Source organism: Sciurus carolinensis, chromosome 9 (assembly GCF_902686445.1).
Source record: "Sciurus carolinensis chromosome 9, mSciCar1.2, whole genome shotgun sequence".
Classification (NCBI taxonomy): Eukaryota; Metazoa; Chordata; class Mammalia; order Rodentia; family Sciuridae; genus Sciurus; species Sciurus carolinensis.
In genome coordinates this window covers 97,247,984-97,267,563 of record NC_062221.1, presented here as the reverse complement: position 1 = coordinate 97,267,563, position 19,580 = coordinate 97,247,984, and the positions used below count along the sequence as shown (strand labels likewise).

The 19,580-nt window shown below is 36.4% G+C and overlaps 1 pseudogene; it reads left to right on the top strand.

The window, feature by feature from the left end:
* Nucleotides 1-15,997: 15,997 nt before the first annotated feature.
* Nucleotides 15,998-18,650, top strand: LOC124993716 (histone RNA hairpin-binding protein-like; annotated as a pseudogene).
* Nucleotides 18,651-19,580: the final 930 nt, after the last annotated feature.

Here is a 19,580-nt window from a genome sequence, read left to right as displayed (position 1 = left end):
ACAGTTTCCCAAGATGACAGTTTTACTCAATTGATTTCCCTACTTCCTCCTCCTTGATGGCAAACTATGTGCAAAACCAGCACCATGATTCACCCCTTTAACCTCTTTTGTATGGTCATCTCCTTCACTGACAACAGGTTTGGTCATATGATTGGTTTGGGCAATGGGACTTTAGAAATATAGGCAGAAATTCAAAAAATTCTTCTACAATGGGGCTTTTACTCTATCCAGGTTTTCGACAGTAATATGTGAAGTGCACAGACATGACAAAAAAATATCATTATGGTACCTTGTCCAAGAAAATTTCACCTACGTCGGGACTTGATTTAGATATTGAAGCCATAGGATTAACCTTTTACAGAAAGGGTGAGTCTATTTTCTATGTGAAAGAGATGTGAACTCATATGATCAGAGTGAGATCAGACCATTTGCAAGAAGGCCATCCTATTCCCTTTCGTCTTTCCATGCCCCTTGGCTTTTGTTTTCAGACTCTGGGACTGACTTGATTTGGGCAATGGGACAATCAAATGTGACACAAAGAGAAACTGAAGAGTGTTTACTCACTGAGTGTCCTTTCTTACTGCTTTTAAAATGCATTCACATGGTGCAGTCACTCAGAACAACATAAGGACACTCAGGACACAAGCATAAGGTCATCCAGGACTTTATCTGGAGTGCTCCTCAGTCTACACTATCTCCATCTTCCATGAGTTTCTCCACTGACATTCTAGAAGAGGCAGCTAACTAGCTGTACGAATGAATGAAGCAAGAACCCAAGAGGAATAGCCCATCTAAGCTCAAACCAAACTCCCAAAGGACCATGAGTTGATAAATTTTTATTGTTTTAAACCATTAAGCTTTTGGATATGTTGTTATGCAGCAAAACTGATAACAACAAAACCCTATATTTCACCTTGGTCATCATAATATCACCCTGACAATAATTACAATCAGAAAATTGTTCTTTCTCTCCTAGTGAAGAAAGAAAAAAATTAATTGTATATAGAAGATATTCTGTTTTCAGATTTATTCATGTAAATATATTTCAATAATATTTTATAGATAATTGGGTGAAATATGAGTTAATGTAATTTTTATTGACATTAACTAGTAATGCTTTGTATCTTTAATTGATGATAATTAAAAATATTTCTATTGAGAAAATATGTCAGTTTACTATAAAGTTAATGAATAAATTGACCATTATAAAAATAGAATATAGTGCTAATTTTCCAAAACCTGCCATGCAACCACTGCAGGTATTCATACATATACTGAATTTTTCAAAAATACAAGTTACCATAGTAACTATAAAATCATGATATGCATTTAAAATATTACTATTTACTCATAATTTCTTCAAAAATGGATACATGTATAAATATTCTAACTCATGTTAGAATACATTGTTGATGATAAATTAGTTTGTAGCATTTGCAACATTGTTACTTTTTAAAATAAATGCAATATCCTGATCCAAATACTTTTTATCATCTCAACTGCAAGAAGAAGCATCTAAAAAGCCAGCTTTGTCATGGATCCGATAGTCCTAAAATTATACAAGCATTCAATATTTCATACTGTCTCTATGTCACATATTGAAAAAAGCTCTGGGAGGTACAAGAAAGATTATCAAATAGGAATTCTTAATCAATGATAACATTGATTCCCCATTCTACTTTTCAACCATTAATTAATGAAAAGGACAAGTTGCCGTAAGTACGGATGAGAACAAAGAATCAAATCTAGTACTTTAATTCTAAGTGTCCCGTTAGTTAATAAAAAAGAAATGAAAGAGATATGGCTTAGAAACCCCAAGTCAGGATTTAGTGACTTCAAACTTGTCCTGGTGGACTCTTCTTCTTAGGACAAAGAGTCTTCAAATGCGTACCTGAGTACTGTCTTTCAACTACTCTTCCTGTCTTACAACAGTTCCAACCTGTCTGTTCTAATGTTGTAAGAGGTTATTTTACTGAAACAGTTATCTAATCATGCTACTCCTTGCTTCAAAATTGCTTATACTTCTCCACTGTCTACATCCTAATATGCACAGAGCTCGTACTGTGGTGAGATATTTCTAATGAAAGTATTTTATATGATTTTTCAGCCCCAACTATAAGCAATAACAAAAGCTTTACCTGAAAGGCCTCACAGGGGAAGCTGTCTTCCCTAAACCAGGCGTGGTGCACAGCTGGCACACTGCAGCCTCTGAAAAGAGTTGCAGTTAATAACTCAGACATCCTGGGTTGATCATACCATGGATATATTTGCATTCCTAGTTGAGACACTGACCCTTTATTCCCTCAGAGCTTTATCTGACGACTTGGGCTGAGGTCCTTCTCACATGCCTCAGTCCAGTCCTACTTAGGAGGTGGGGGAGAAGAAGGGAAAATCTTGAAGACACTTCTTCACTCTGACTCAATGCCTAGTACTTTCCTATGCCAATCTCTTCTCCCTCACCATTCCCTTACTTTAAAACTTCCAGAGCATTTTGTTTGGGCTTCCACCTGCCCTGCCTTTTCCCTGAACCACCTAACCTCACTTGTGCACTTTTCCATGGGGAAAAAAAATACAACTAGAGGAGTCTACACCTTCTCTGGTTTTAGCCTTTTGTTCACAGCCAGCTATTAAAGGCTTGATTAACTTTTTCATTTGGGGTGGGTTTGTTGTTTTAATTGACCACTCAGATGCCTTACTGTTCAGCACCCTCACTCCTAGCTCAGCTGAGCTCCTGACACATGGCACTCAGGCTGTGAATTAGTCAGTTTTCCATCACTATAATAAAATAGCGGAGGCAATGTACTATACAGAGGAAAGGTTTATTTGGGGTTATGGCTCTGGATGACCCAGTCTGAGCTCAGGTGGTCCCATTTCGTTGAACCTCTGGCATATGTGGCACTTCATGTTGGGAGTGCATGGAAGAGCAAAACCGCAAAACCTCATGAGCCAGGAAGCAAAAGAGGAAGAAAAAGAGACCAGGTTCCATAATTCCTCTTGAGAACCTGCCCTAAAAACCTAAGGACCTCCTACCAGGAGGTCCCATATACTAAAGATTCCATCACCTCCCAATAGTACCTAAGTGGGAGACCAAGCCCCATTGCCTCCCAATAGTACCTTCCTGGGATACAGACCAAACCCATGCACCCAGATCCTATCAGGTCCTGTCACAGTTTGTGCCAAGGTATGTTCAGGGCCTCCTCCAACCACATTCTCCCCCTTACCTCACATCGACCCACTTGTACTTGTGCAAACTCCACACTCATCCCTTCTTTTCTTAGTGGCTTTGAATCGTTCTTTGTTTAGGAGGATCCCTTTATCCCTGTCACTGAATAATAGAAAAATTACTAATATCACTAAAGAACAAAATAAATATGAATTTTTCTCCAAAGAGATTCTCATTTCATATATGTGGGTGTCCTTTATGTTCTTTTGGAACTTGGTCATAGTTTGGTAAATACTTGATTATATTACAATTTATATGTCTACATATTGCTTTCTTTTAATAACAAGCTGTTAGAAGTCCAGGGCTACATCTCCTTTTTGTTTATATTTGTAGTCCCTAATCCAGATTTTAGCACATAAAATGTATGTAATAAAAACCCCAGATCCACAGTGTCAAATCTTAGGTCACATCATCCAAGTGAGTTAAATGTTTGTTTAGTAAAGTATTCGAGAGAACGGTGATAAGGGAAAGGAGGAAAACTTGATTTTGATTGTCTAAATCATTTGTGTGAAGCATATCTGACCTTGGATTTATTTATTTATTTATTTATTTTAAATACTTTTATTAGTTGTTGCTGAACCTTATTTGTAGGCGGTGCTGTGAATTGAACCCAGTGCCTCACATATGCTAGGCAAGTGCTCTACCACTGAGCCACAAACCCAGCCCTTGAATTTATTTTTGCTCAAATTGTTATGTAAAATTACTGTTATGACTTTTAGGAATGAATGAGTTGATATAATTGAAAAATTACACAATGAAAAAAAATTTCTTTATACTTTAAAGAATTTCCTTAGCACACATAATACATAGTGGCAAGTGAGCTGACATTTGAGTTTTATACATTCATACTATGAATATTGCTGAAATAAAGCATGATATTCATATTGTTTAATCTTTGCCTCAAATAAAAATTCTCTTTTTATTTTGGTGAGTAAAATATTTAAAATTGTAACTCTAGTCTCAAAAAATACATCCAAGAGTTATGTTAGAAAGCTAGGCATGGTGGCACATACCTGTAAGCCCAGGCACCCAGGAGGCTGAGGCAGGAGGATGACAAATTTAAGACCAGCCTCAGCAGTTTAGAAGACCCTCGGCAACCTAGCAAGACCGTATCTCAAAAAACTTTTTAAAAAGCAGTGGGAATGTAGCTCAATTGTAAAGTACCTCTTCCAGAAAAGAACATGTAATTAGTTCTACTTCACTTTTCGTTTTTAAATAAAATAAATATGGTTAGGGTTTTTTTAATTTCTTCACAAATTAATCATTGTCACAATTTTTATATGTCAAACTCTAGTTCTTTGTCTCAAACCTCATAACTTTTTTATTTCACTTTAAGACTTTCCTATAATCTAGGTCTTTATTTTAGTTTTGTTCTCACTTTACTTCTCTATTTTTCTTTATTCATTCCACTGTTGTTTTTTTTTTCCTTTTTTGTTTACATCCTATAGAATCAGTCACTTTCTGAAAAGTCACACATGTACAAGGTGATATTTTTATATAATAATGCTCATATTGCAATTGCTTTTTTTAGGCATCCTGATAATAAATTTCCTGCCACAACCTGAAATAATTTTAAGCCTTGTTATATGGGAAAATATATTCTCTTTCCCATTTGGCACTGCTGGATTTTGCATGCTATTGTAACATTTGTTCTTTCCCCTAGTTAAAACTTCATGATCAACCAGGAGTGTTGTTTAAAAACAAAAAAATGACTGTCCTCAAAAATTTAGGAAGTTAAATTCACATCTGCCAATATTTGCTACAACAGGACCACAACACAAAAAAGCACCTCGAAACCCAGGTCATACAAGGCAAGAAAGATTCATTGAAGGTTGTCAGTTGCCAACTATTCATTACCTCCACTTTTTAACCCCTGGACAAGGTGCTAAGGATGCAGTAGTGAACAAGTATCTACAGGTAGAGAGAAGACAGTAGGCAGGATGTGAAATCAGAGGGGAAGGAAATGAACGTGAGGGAAGCACATGTTTGCAGTTGTGAAACCATAAGAAAGTTTGATACATATGGAAAACATTAAAGTCTATTTTTTATGTTGGCTTATTTTATTTTAAGGTCTTTGGGTAGGAACATTAGGTACAGGATGAAAAAAATAATTACTAGAGTATCATTCTGTTGACTGTCCTTAAAAAACATTTCTGTAGACTAAAAGGAATAGTATTTTATTTTCTTAATGGCACTGCCTATGATTTAGACTCTTCAGATTCAGTAAGCAGAGTTATTAAGGAAAGGGAGCAAAGACTAATAATATTGAAAAGTTAGGGTGTTGGGTGAGCATGTCTCATAGTTCCTATGTGTTCTTCTGGCCTTAGGTGACTTTAGCAACTTTAAAATATCTAATCAATCACAAGGAGAAATTAAGCAATAATTTAAAAATAGGTCTAAATTTTGGCCAGAAAACATTAAACTGCTATTTTTCAAATTATTTTGAAATACTTTGCCTTAGAGTATATCAGCTGGGTTCAGTCCGGTGCCTATCTGTCAAAGTATTCTTCACTCAGAAAAAAACTTTTTTTTTTTTTTTTTTTGGTACCAGAGATTAAACCCAGGTCCCTTAACCACTGAACCAAAACCCCAGCCTTTTATGTGTATGTGTGTGTGTGTGTGCATTTTAATTTAGAGACAGAGATTCACTAAGTTGCCAAGGCTGGCTTTGAACTTACAATACTTCTGCCTTAACCTTCCAAGCCACTGACTGGGATTACAGTCATGTGCCACCATGCCTGGCTTATTGAGTTCTTACTACATGACCCATTTTGTTTTCTATGCCAAGCCTCCAGTATGAACAAAACAGAGGTTATATGTAAGAGAGATAAATAAGTATCATATGTGTTATATCAGGTGTTGATGATTTCTAAAGAAAATAAAGCAGAAAGGCAATAGAAATTATGGCTAGAAAGATAAGCATTTGATAGATAGCTAGAAAAGGCATCATCATCGCAGTTGTTAAACCTGAGGGAAAAGAAGAATGAGATATGTAGATATTGGAGAGAAGTGCGACCCAGGAAAATGAAAGAACAAGGAGAAAATGACCTAAAAGTTTTAGCAGACTTGGTAGGCATGAGGGAACAGTAAGAAAGTCAAGCAGATGGGGGGTAAGGGGAGACAAACAGGATAGACAAGGGACATGCCAACACGCTGTGGAGCTTTGAGCAGAAATGATGTCTTCCTTGTCAGGATTACTTGGAAAAGATGTTGAACATAGCCTAAAAAGAGGCTGTGGCAGAGGTGGGGTGGAATAGAGAGAAGTAGGGTGTTATTACAACATGAATGTAGGCTCAAGATGGTGGCGGTTTAGACCAAGGTTAAAGCAGTGTGCAGAATGAACAAACACCGTTTCATCATTACAGGTAGCCAACCTGAATAAGTTTTAAAATCCATTTGTGTCTACACTGATGAAATTCAGAAAAATAAACATGATTCCCATGACACCTTTCATGAATTCATAGTCTAAAAATATTTACTTCCTCATTGAGAAATTAGGCTGCAGTTAGTGAAAGGAAAGAAGCTCTGTTTCCCTCTTTGTTTCACTACCAAATACAAATGGTAAATTGAGTCACAAAAAGATCAACTGGGCTTCCATGGGTATGAACTATGGAGGCTTCTGAAATCATAGAAATATTTGTGCATGGGTCCTGTTAAGTGCAGTGCAAGGGCTATGAATTCCATCACTCATTAGCTGTGTAACCTTGCAAATTTACCTACAATCTTCTGAATGATGGTAATCATAATCCACAGTATAAGGAGGCTGGCTGTGTTTATTAAATAAGTTAACAGGTGAAGCTAGTAGAACAGTGTCTGGCACATGGAAACAGCTATATGAATGGTAGTCATTTCTTTCCTGAGATTAAAGAGAAAAAACTCTCCTTATTGTTTAACTCAGATTCTTCCAGAATTCATCCCATACAATGGTAGTATTTGGATATTGCTGCTATGTTTAAAACAAAGGTTGAAGATAGGATTATGAGTCAAATATTGCTTGTACACAGAAATACTACATCACAGACTTGCATAAAATTTCCAAAGCATATGAAATGAGCGTAACAGTTAATAAATGAAAGTATTCTAGACTAATACCTGGCAACTGTAAATGCTTGTTCAATGTATTACGTCTATACAAACCTCCACTAGACATTGACTTTATATAAAACTCATCCTACTCTCTTAGATTCTCAGCTGACTTATTATAGTTTTTAAGTTTTTTTAAACTTGTAATTTGGAAAGAGATTTTATGAAATAAAACCACCAATTTAATCTACTCTCTAAAAGTGTGACTGACAGAACTTCTATTGGATTTAAAAATGGAATAAATATTTCTGATGCATTTATCAATTCCAGTGCAAACAGGGACTTTAATATAAAGAAGTTGGAAATAAAATCTTTCTTTAGCTGTCAGAGACATTTGGTTCCTGCTGATGTACCTTTGACTCTACAATAACAAATGAGTTTAGGACTGAGGTGGTAAAATCCCTCTGTCTCCCTCTCTCTCTCTCTCTCTCTCTCTCTCTCTCTCTCTCTCTCTCTCTCTCTCTCTCTCTATTATATGAGTTTACTAATAAGCCCTTTTAAGTGGGAAATATATTATTCTGAAATGTTTTCTCTCAGGATCCCAGCACACTCATCAACAACTTGCTCAATTACATTGTATAAATCATAGCAAGTATCTCATGAAACTAAATAAAAAAGTAACATAATAAATAAAAAATCCTAATATTACACTTACTGTTAAGTTTATATAAGATTGTATAAGCAAAATGCTTTATAAAAAGTAAACTAAGCACTTTTTAAAAACATGATAATTTCTTATGTAATAATTTCATTTGGTTTTCAAATGAAAATTAACTAAAATAGAAAATCTAATGTATAGAAAATTATTTTTACACTGCACTCTTTAGCAGAATTGCTTAGTACATGTTTATGCGAGCGGTCCAAAATATAGCTGACACTCATTCATAAAATAAATTTCTAACTAGAAAATTGTAAGAAAATCAGATCATATTGTTCCCATGAATAATTTTTTTAAAGTGCTCTGTGTTTTTGTAGCTCTAATTTATTCAAGAGAAGCCTCTTTTGGACATTTAACAGAACATGTTTAATATTTATAGAAAAATACATTTTCAGAAAATCTGACCTTGACATAATTGATCTCAATGATTGCACCTTAGAACTACAATTATCATAAAGACAAAAAGTTGGCAAATTTTCAGAGAAAGAAAGAAAAATATGAAATTTATACATACAAAGCCTGGTTTACGTATCTATTGTCATTTAGTATAATTTATTTTATTTAAAACAATTTCTCCTACCTTAGTCATCATTCTCTGTCAAAAAATATTACAGAAAATTTAAAATTCCATAAGTACATTGAAATTTGCATATTTACATTTATAATCAGAAATCCATGTTCTATTTATATTTTCACATATTTTCGCTTGCACAGAGAGCATAGGAACATATCTAAGTTAACAAATTACATCATTCGCACCAGAACTATATGCAAAGTACTGACTCATTATAGTGCTATGTTTATACCTCTAATCAAATTATTAGTTCTCATTTCACTTTAGCCTAATCTAAAAATAAATATCAAAATTATTGTAGAGGAAATGAATTTCCTGATAATATGAGGATCTTTGCTGACTGACCTGCTCCCCAGCAAAACTGGAGGAAAAAATACAACCCTTGAAAATATCTGGAAATGGTTCCAAGGGTAATGAATGAATAAAAAGGTCTTTTAGTAATATCTACAAAAATGTGGTAAGAAAGGCAGATTTTGTTATATTTGAAACAAGAACATGTCTACTCACCTCAGGTCCAACTCAGCGAGGGTCTATCCTAGACCTCCACAGCTAAGAACAGGGCTCTCCCTACCCCCAGCTCCCAGATGGAAGACTTTCTTTCTGGGCAAAGGAAGGACATAAACACTTCTCATGGCCCCAGCTATCTGTTCCTGAAGTTAAGTCCTGTGTAAGGGTAAACAGAGAAGCCTTTGGAGCAGAGCCTGTCCTTGGTCTGTGGCAGAGTAAGAATCCTGGGGCTCAGCTCACTGGTTGGGGGCTGGTTTTATGCCAGGAGAGGCAAGCCTTTTGGACCCCGGCTCCTACTCCTTCCAACCCCATTGCTTAGCTTCTACAGCAAGAGTGTCACTCAGGTACAAGTTTGTCCTTGTCCCCACTCATAACTTCAGAATTCAGGCTCATAGATTTTTGCTGGGAAGGAAAACAGACAACAGACACCATTTAATCTCTTCCCAAAGAAATTAACTTCATTTGCAACAAATTCAAGCATAATGATACTCTCAAGAACAGAGGTGGTGAAAGGCAATTTGGAAGAAATTCAAGATACAAGCTAGGAAGAGCCAGGCTGCTGTGTTGTAGTGCATTGTGTTGCAGGATTGGGAAGGGCACCTGTGCTGGTTGCACTTGCTTTGATTGAATGTGAAATGAAGTATGAAGATGCAGTTCAGTTTATAAGACAGGTCTCATTAAGTTGCTGAGGTTGGTCATTTTGAGAAAACAGCCAGGTCCTGTAGGACCCCTGACCAGACTGACTGAGCCCTGCCTCCAGGGCCCTCATATAGACTGGCTACTCCCCACCCCCAGGCTCCCTAGACCGAATGATTGCACCCTGCCTCCAGGATCCTACAACCAGACCGACAACACCCCACCTCCAGGACCACTGCCTGACCAACCACATTCCAACTCCTGGACCTCCAGCTGACCACGTCCACACCCTGAGCTGCAGCTCCCCATTTGCCAACACATTTGGAAACCAGAATGACCATCCTGGATAATCCTGGAAGTTGTTATCTCCCATCTTTAGGTGGGGCAAATCCTGTCCTGAGACTCCTGATGGAGACTGGAAGCTCATTGTCAGGTACCTCTCATACATCAGGCTACTGAAGACTGGGAGTTTTGAATACTATATGACTATTATAGTGTAGATTTTCTTTTTTCTCCTTATTGAAAAATTTTAAGTTTTTATTTCTTTACTTTTTTTGCTCTCTTTTCCTTTTGTTTACCTGTTCCCTCAGAGTCTCTTTCTCCCTTTTCCCATGCTAACAACCAACTTCTTTTGATTACACTCTCACTCTATTATCTAGAACTTCTCTATATTCTTTTATTATCCCATTAACAGCTACATTCTACACCCCTCCACATCTTGTTTGTCCTCCATTAGAAACTGCATTCCTTAATGCAAATCTATTTATTATACCAAGATAATAACTGAACTCATTCTGTTTATTATGAAAATATTGTTAATGTCCTCATAGGTGCTATTTGGTTTAGGGTTGCATTCTATCTGAACTGGGCACTGCTAATATTGATCTCCCACTTAAAGAAAAGGTTTTGGAAACCTATGGGTCACTATAAGTCTATAGGGGGGAAACTGCAATACCCCAGATCTGCACTGCTAAAGGGGAAGATACATGAACAACATGAAAAAACAAGAGAAGAAAATGATCCAAACAAATCCAGATTCTATACTAATAGAATCCAGTGACAGTATGGTAGAAGAAATGTCAGAAAAGGACTTCAGATTATAAATGATTAAGATGATTCCTGAAGCAAAGGATGAGATAAGAGAGCAAATGCAGGCAATGAATGATAATACCAATAAGCAGTTTAAAGAGCAAATGCAGGAAACAAAAGATCATTTCAACAAAGAGATAGAGATTCTCAAAAAAAAAAAAAAATGGAAATCCTTGAAATGAAGGAAATGAATAAAAACCTCAATGGAAAGCATCACCAAAAGACTAGACCACGTGGAAGACAGAACCTCAGACAATGAAGACAAAATATTTAATCTTGAAAATAAAGTTGCCCAAACAGAGAAGATGCTAAGAAATCATGAACAGAATCTATAGGAACTATGGGACATCATGAAAAGACCAAATTTAAGAATTATTGGGATTGAGGAAGACACAGAGATACAAACCAAAGGAATGAACAACATATTCAATGAAATAATATCAGAAAATTTCCAAAGCCTGAAGAACGAAATGGAAAATCAAATACAAGAGGCTTACAGAACACCAAATGTACAAAATCACAACAAATCCACACCAAGGCACATTATAATGAAAATGCCTAATATACAAAATAAAGATAGGATTTTGAAGGCTGCGAGAGAAAAGCATCAGATTACATATGGGGGAAACCAATATGGATATCAGCAGATTTCTCAACCCAGACTCTAAAAGCTAGAAGGGCCTGGAACAACATATTTCAAGCACTGAAAGAACATGGTTGCCAACCAAGAATCCTATACCCAGAAAAGCTAACCTTCAGACTTGAAGATGAAATAAAATCCTTCCTTGATAAACAAAAGATAAAAGAATTTACAAATAGAAAGCCTGCACTAAAGAATATTCTCAACAAAATATTCCATGAGGAGGAAATGAAAAACAACAATGTAAGTCAGCAAAGGGAGGAATTACCTTAAAGAAAAATCCATTCAAAGGAGAAATCAAGCCAAGTTAAAAACCAAAAATAAGCCCAAATGACTGGGAATACAAATCATATCTCAATAATAATCCTGAACATTAATGAACTAAACTCATCAATCAAAAGACATAGACTGGCAGAATGGATTAAAAAGAAAAACCCAACAATATGCTGCCTTCAAGAGATTCATCTCATAGAGAAAGACATCCACAGACTGGAGGTGAAAGCATTGGAAAAAACCTACCATGCACATGGACTCAGTAAAAAAGCGGGGGTTTCCATCCTAATTTCAGGTAAAGTGGACTTCAAGCCAAAGTTATTCAGAAGGGATAAAGAAGGACATTTCATACTGCTTAAGGGAAACATAAATCAGGAAGACATAACAATCATAAATATTCATGCCCCAAACAACGGTGCATCCATGTACATCAAACAACTCCTTCTCAATTCCAGGAATCAAATCGACCACAATACAATAATTCTGGGTGACTTTAACACACCGCTGTCATCACTGGATAGATCTTCCAAACAAAAACTAAACAAAGAAACCATAGAATACAATAACACAATCAATAACCTAGACTTAACAGACATATATGGAATATTTCATCCATCAACGAGCGAATTCACTTTCTTCTCAACAGCACATGGAACCTTCTCTAAAACAGACCATATGTTATGCCACAAAGCAGCCCTTAGTAAATGCAAAAAAATAGAGATACTGCCTTGTGTTCTATCAGACCATAATGGAATAAAATTAGAAAGCAATGACAAAATGAAAAACAGAAATTACTCCAACACCTGGAGACTAAATAATATGCTATTGAATGAAACATGGATAACAGAAAATATCAGGGAGGATATAAAAAAAGTTCTTAGAGGTAAATGAGAATGACAATACAACATATCAAAATCTCTGGGACACTATGAAAGCAGTACCAAGAGGAAAATTCATTGCATGGCCTGCATTCAAGAAAAGAATAAAAAGTCAACAATTAAATGACCTAACATTACAGCTCAAAGCCCTAGAAAAAGAAGAACAGAATAACAGCAAAAGTAGTAGAAGACAGGAAATAATTAGAATCAGAGCTGAAATCAATGAAATTGAAACAAAAGAAACAATTCAAAAAATTGACAAAACAAAAAGTTGATTCTTTGAAAAAGTAAACAAAATAGACGAACCCTTAGCCACACTAACAAAGAGAAGGAGAGAGAAAACTCAAATTAATAAAATTCATGATGAAAAAGGAAATATCACAACAGACACCACTGAGATACATAACACAATGAGAAGCTACTTTGAAAATCTATATTCCAACAAAATAGAAAATACCGAAGACATCGACAAATTTCTAGAGACATATGCTCCTCCCAAAGTGAACCAGGAGGACATACACAATTTAAACAGATCAATATCAAGCAATGAAATAGAAGAAGCCATCAAAAGCCTACCATCCAAGAAAAGCCCAGGACCAGATGGATTTTCAGCCAAGTTCTATAAGACCTTCAAAGAAGAATTCATTCCAATACTTCTCAAAGTATTCCAGGAAATAAAAAAGGAGGGAACCCTACCAAACCCATTCTATGAAGCTAATATCACCCTCATACCCAAACCAGGAAAAGACACATCAAGGAAAGAAAATTTTAGACCAATATCCTTGATGAATATAGATGCAAAGATCCTTAACAAAATACTGACAAACTGTATCCAAAAACATATTAAGAAAATTGTGCACCAAGATCAAGTAGGGTTCATCTCTGGAAAGCAAGGATGGTTTAACATCCGTAAATCAATAAACATAATCCATCATGTCAATAGACTAAGGATAAGAATCATACGGTTATTTCAATTGATGCAGAAAAAGCATTTGACAAAATACAACAGCCCTTCATGCTCAAAACACTAGAAAAAATAGGGGTAGTAGGAACATACCTAAACATTGTAAAGGTTATTTATGCTAATCCCATGGCCAACATCATTCTTAATGGAGAAAAACTGAAAGCATTCCCTTTAAAAACGGGAACAAGACAGGGATGCCCTCTTTCACCACTTCTATTCAACATTGTCCTCGAAGCTCTAGCCAGAGCAATTAGACAGACTAAAGAAATTAAAGGAATACGAATAGGAAAAGAGGAACTTAAGCTGTCACTATTTGCGGATGACATGATTCTATATTTAAAGGATCAAAAAAAACTCCTCCAGAAAACTTCTAGACCTCATCAATGAATTCAGCAAAATAGCAGGCTATAAATCAACACGCATAAATCAAAAACATTTTTGTGCATAAGCAATGAAACATCTGAAAGGGAAATAAAGAAAGCAACTCCATTTGCAATAACCTCAAAAAAAAAAAAAATACTTGGGCATCAATCTAACCCAAAAGGTGAAAGATCTCTACAATGAAAACTATAAAACATTGAAGAAAGAAATTGAGGAAGACCTTAGAAGATGGAAAGATTTCCCATGTTCTTGGATAGGCAAAATTAATATTATCAAAATGGCCATACTTCCAAAGGCACTATACAGATTTAACACAATTCCAATTAAAATCCCTATGACATTTCTCATAGAAACAGATAAAGCAATCATGAAATTCATCTGGAAGAACAAAAGACCCACAATAGCCAAAGCAATCCTGGGCAGGAAGAGTGATGCAGGAGGTATCACTATACCAGACCTTAAATTCTTATATAGGGCAATAGTAACAAAAACAGCAAGGTACTGGCACCAACATAGACGGGTAGATCAATGGTACAGGATAGTAGACACGGAGATATACCCATATAAATACAGTAACCTCATACTAGACAAGGATGCCAAAAAGTTACAATGGAGAAAAGATAGCCTTTCAACCAATGGTGCTGGCAAAACTGGAAATCCATATGCAGCAAAATTAAACTAAACCCCTATCTCTCACCCTGCACAAAACACCACTCAAAATGGATCAAGAATCTAGGAATTAGACCTGTGACCCTTCACCAAATAGAAGAAAAAGTAGACCCGAATCTCCATCATGTTGGCTTAGGAGAAGACTTCCTTAACAAGACCCCCATAGCACAAGAAATAAAAGCAAGAATCAATAAATGAAATAGATTCAAACTAAAAAGTTTTCTCAGCACAGGGAACAATCAACAATGTGAAAAGAGAGCCTAAAGAGTGGGAGAAAATCTTTTCCACACACACTTCAGACAGAACCCTCATCTCCAAAGTTTATAAAGAACTTAAAAAACTTTACATCCAAAATACAAAGAACCCAATCAATAAATGGGCTAAGGAAATGTGCAGACACTTCACAGAAGAAGATATACAGGTGATCAACAAATATATGAAAAAGTGCTCATCATCCCTAGTAATTAGAGAAATGCAAATTAAAACCACCCTAAGATTTCATCTAACTCCAATTAGATTGGTTATTATCAAGAACACGAGCAATAAGTGTTGATGTGGATGTGGGGGAAAAGGCACACTCATACATTGATGGTGGAGTTGCAAATTGGTACAGCCACTCTGGAAAGCAGTGTGGAGATTCCTCAGAAAACTTGGAATGGACCCACCTTTTGACCCAGCTATCCCACTCCTTGGTTTATACCCAAAGGACTTAAATCAGCATACTACCGTGATGCAGCCACATCAAAGTTCTTAGCAGCTCAATTCACAATAGCTACATTGTGGAACCAACCTAGATGCCCTTCAACAGATGAATGGATAAAGAAACTCTGGTATATATACACAATGGAATATTACTCAGTCATAAAGAAGAATAAAATTAAGGCAGGTAAATGGATGAAGTTGGAAAATATCATGCTAAGTGAAATAGGCCAAGTCCAAAAAACCAAAGGTCAAATGTTTTCTCTGATAAGCGCATGACAATATATAATGAGAGGGGGTAGCAGGGGGAAGAGAAGAATGAAGGAACTTTGGATGATGTAGAGGAAAAAGGAGTGGAAGGGGGTGGGGATGGAAAAACAGTAGAATGAAACAGACAGTATTACCCTATATATGTGTGTGATTACATGAATGGCATGAATCTACATTGTGTACAACCATAGAAATGAAAAAAAAAAAAAAAAAAAAAAGACACAAGCTAAATCGTAGATAGTAGAGTTTGAAGAAGAGAACCAGAAAATAAGATGAGAGGAGACTTCCTGGGGTCAGAACAACAAACAATAACAACAACAACAAAAAAAACAAATGTTTTAGAAACTATCTTCAAAGAAGCCAGAATTTGATTGGACTGGTATATAGAGCAATTTATATTGTTGAAAACAATACAGCAACCATCAGGAAATCAGTGCTGTTTAATGGGTGAGTATGGTAATCATCCCAGATGATGTGGGCGTATCCAAAGGTGTGCCTCCCTTGGGAACCACATCAAAGGCTGAACACAGTGGTGACTGGGAGTGGAGGGTAGGATAGATTTCATGAAAATAAGTCGATGTCACCAAACAAATAAACAATCATATAAAAACAATAGCCTCCCAGTGATGGAGTGGAGTGGGGCTATTATGTAGAACTGATAAAATACATTATTGAAGAGTCCAGTTCCAAACAAAAAATATAAGACATTCAAATAAAATATGACCCATATACTGAAAATACAGCAGTAAACTGGAATTGCCTGTGAGATCAGATATTGTATTTACTAGGAAAAGACTTTAAAGTAGCCATTATAAACATGCTCACAGAAGAAAAAGAAAGCATGCTTAAAGAAGTAAAGGAAGATATGATAACATGTTGCATCATATAGGAATGTCACTAGGACATATGAATTATTTTAAAAAAGAAACAAATGGAAATTAGGAAAATAGAAAGTTCAAATAAAGGGGAAAAAAACTACTCAAGAGGCTAAGGAGCAAAGTTGAACTGGGCAAAAAAATAAAAAATTAACTTGAAGATAGAGTGATAGAGATTATGAAAACCAAAGAAGAGAAGAGAGCCGCAAAGAAATGATTAGCACACTCACACACCTACAATGGGAGCAGAAGGAAAAGAGAGAGCAATAGCTAAAAAAAAAAAAAAAAAAAAATGAACAACAACAAATCTCACAGAAATAATGGCTTAAAAAAATTGGCGAAAAACAGTAACCTACACATTTAGGAAGCTCAATAAAACAGGATAGTTTAAATTATCCTCAAAATAGGATAAATAGTAAGAAATCCATAAACCAATATGTCAGCAAAAATGAAAGAAAAAGATGAGGAAAAAGTGTTCAAAACTTTATAAAGGATTTCTTCATAAAACTCTTTTTGATTGCAAAATGATCCCCAGGGCTGGGAGTCCAAATTCTGAATTCGGGTCTGACTCTGCCTTAGATGAGCATCACCAATTACTCAGCAACTCTGAATTCTAATTACTTCACCTATAAAATAGAGTTTATATTTTAAAGAAAATTGTTTTCAGACAATATACATGAAAGCCTTTAGAAAACAATAAATGTCATAAATAATAGAAAATAAAATAATAATTGAAAGTATTTGGGGATCTTAAACTAAGAACCTAGATTATGCAAATTCATCCTTTGCTTCATGTATAAATCCAACCTGATCGAGACAAGGACTGGCAGAAATAAAGGAGACCATGTTCTTTAATATGAAAAACATTATTTTTTTCAAGAAGACACAATTTGTATATCACTACAAAGAATATATATTATTGATAGTTGAAGAATCACTAGATTAATAAACTCTGAATCAAGTACTTGAGAATTTATTCAGTATTTTAATGTTCCCACACAATAAAATACACCAGGGTTTTCTAAAACGTAATGCTTGTATTCATGTCTACCAACCGTTCTAGAAGAAAAGCATATGGCCTTTCCTATTTTGCATAAAAAACTAGTAAGAAAAAAAAGTGTTTTCAATGGATATAATTTATACTGATAACATTTTAATAGTAACTTTCAATCATCTACATAATAGTCACCTATGTATTAAATGTACATGTATTACTATGCATACACATATGCACACATATACTTAATATGAATTACATAGAAATGTAACACAGGCACAGCCCTGCGGGCCGCGAAGCCCGCCTGCCTACGGAAGCAGCGGCGACCGAGGCGTCAGCCCCTACGAGATGGAGCCTCGGGCCGAAGCGCAGAGTGGACAACAGGCGCTGGAAGCCCGGGGACGCGGAGGAGGTCTAGCGCCCCGCCCAAGACCCAGACCAGAGAGCTTCGCCACTCCTGAAGGCCCTAAGCCCGGTTCTCGGTGTTCAGACTGGGCCAAGGCAGTTGAAGATGAAATGAGGACCAGAGTTAACAGAGAAATTGCAAAATATAAAAGAAAACTCCTTATCAATGACTTTGGAAGAGAGTGGAAATCATCATCAAGAAGTTCTGATTCAATAGAGTCAGTGTCTACAGTGCCCGCTGATGTGCAGCCAGATCAAAGTGTCCTGATGCGAAGAGAGAAGCAGATCAACTACGGAAAGAACACTATTGCTTACGATCGCCACATTAAAGGAGGCTGGTTTCCCCCAGCCTCCTTAGACTCTCAGTCCCCACTTGTCAGATGGGCTGGTTGTGGGCTTAACCATGTGTTCACAGGACCAATTTAGGGTGGTTTTCTTTGAAGGTACCTGGCAAAGTATTTTCAGTGTGAGACACCCCAGACACCTTCGACAACCTGGTATTCATCCCAAGACCCCCAACAAATTTAAGAAGCATAGCCGGCGGTCATGGGATCAGCAGATCAAGCTCTGGAAGTTGGCTCTGCACTTTTGGGATCCTCCACCTGAGGAAGAGTGTGATTTGCAAGAAACACATCCTGTAGACCTTGGGGAAATGGAGACTGAATCCACAGAAAGCAGCTCTGAGTCCCAGACGAGCTCACAGGATAACTTTGACATGTGCGCTGGCACACCCACCAAAGTTAGGCACAAGGACTGCCAAGTGGAGGACGAATTTGATTTGGAAGCTTGCTTAACTGAACCCTTGAAAGACTTCTCGACTATGAGCTGACTGCCACCTGGTGGCCACCAGGAGAAGCAGGTGCCACCTCCTGGCCTGCTGGAGGTCCGCCAAGCATACAGACCTGCGATGTGCACTGGTAGCTGGGTGGTGTCTGTCTGTAGTTCAGGGTCTTAGGATGAGTTGTTGTTCTTGTCTTACTTTCTTAAAAACATTAATTTTGGGTATAGTGAGTGTTTTGCATGTTTTAAATCGTAAATGGCGCTGAATCCAAGGAATATTGATGGTGAAGCAGTCTTGAGCAAACTTGGGTGCATGATGGTACCATTCCCAAGTAGAAGGACCAGTGCCAGTGAACTGGTTTCCCCCAGCCTCCTTAGACTCTCAGTCCCCACTTGTCAGATGGGCTGGTTGTGGGCTTAACCATGTGTTCACAGGACCAGTTTAGGGTGGTTTTCTTTGAAGGCAAAGTATTTTCAGTGTGATACACCCGATAATTTTGTGGAAATGTATTTTTGGGTCTTTTATCAATAAGTCAGAATAGTTTTTCCCCCCTGCTATACAGAATTCTGAACAAAGATGTTAAATTAATGGGTTTTATGTAAGTTAAAGTCTTAATTTGGTAATTGTAAATAGTACTAGGTAGGGTCTTAACTGATGAACTAGTTAAGGCAACAAAGATTTAGAAAGAATGTTTTTTAACAGTTAATTAACCGTGTAAAATTGCTGTAAATGATAATGTGTACAGATGCTATTCAATTGTCAACTTGTTAAAACTTGTGTTTTCATTGCTTTTCTGTGGAATGATGTTGCAAAAATAAAAAGGAAAAAACTCTTTAAAAATGTAATACACATACATATACAAATATGTTATAAAAGTGAAATCCCCAAAGAAGACCTTAATTCATGGAAATTAATTACAGTTTCTTAGAATTTTGTAGAAATTTTTATTCGGTTTCAGCAAAGTAACCAAATGCCCAC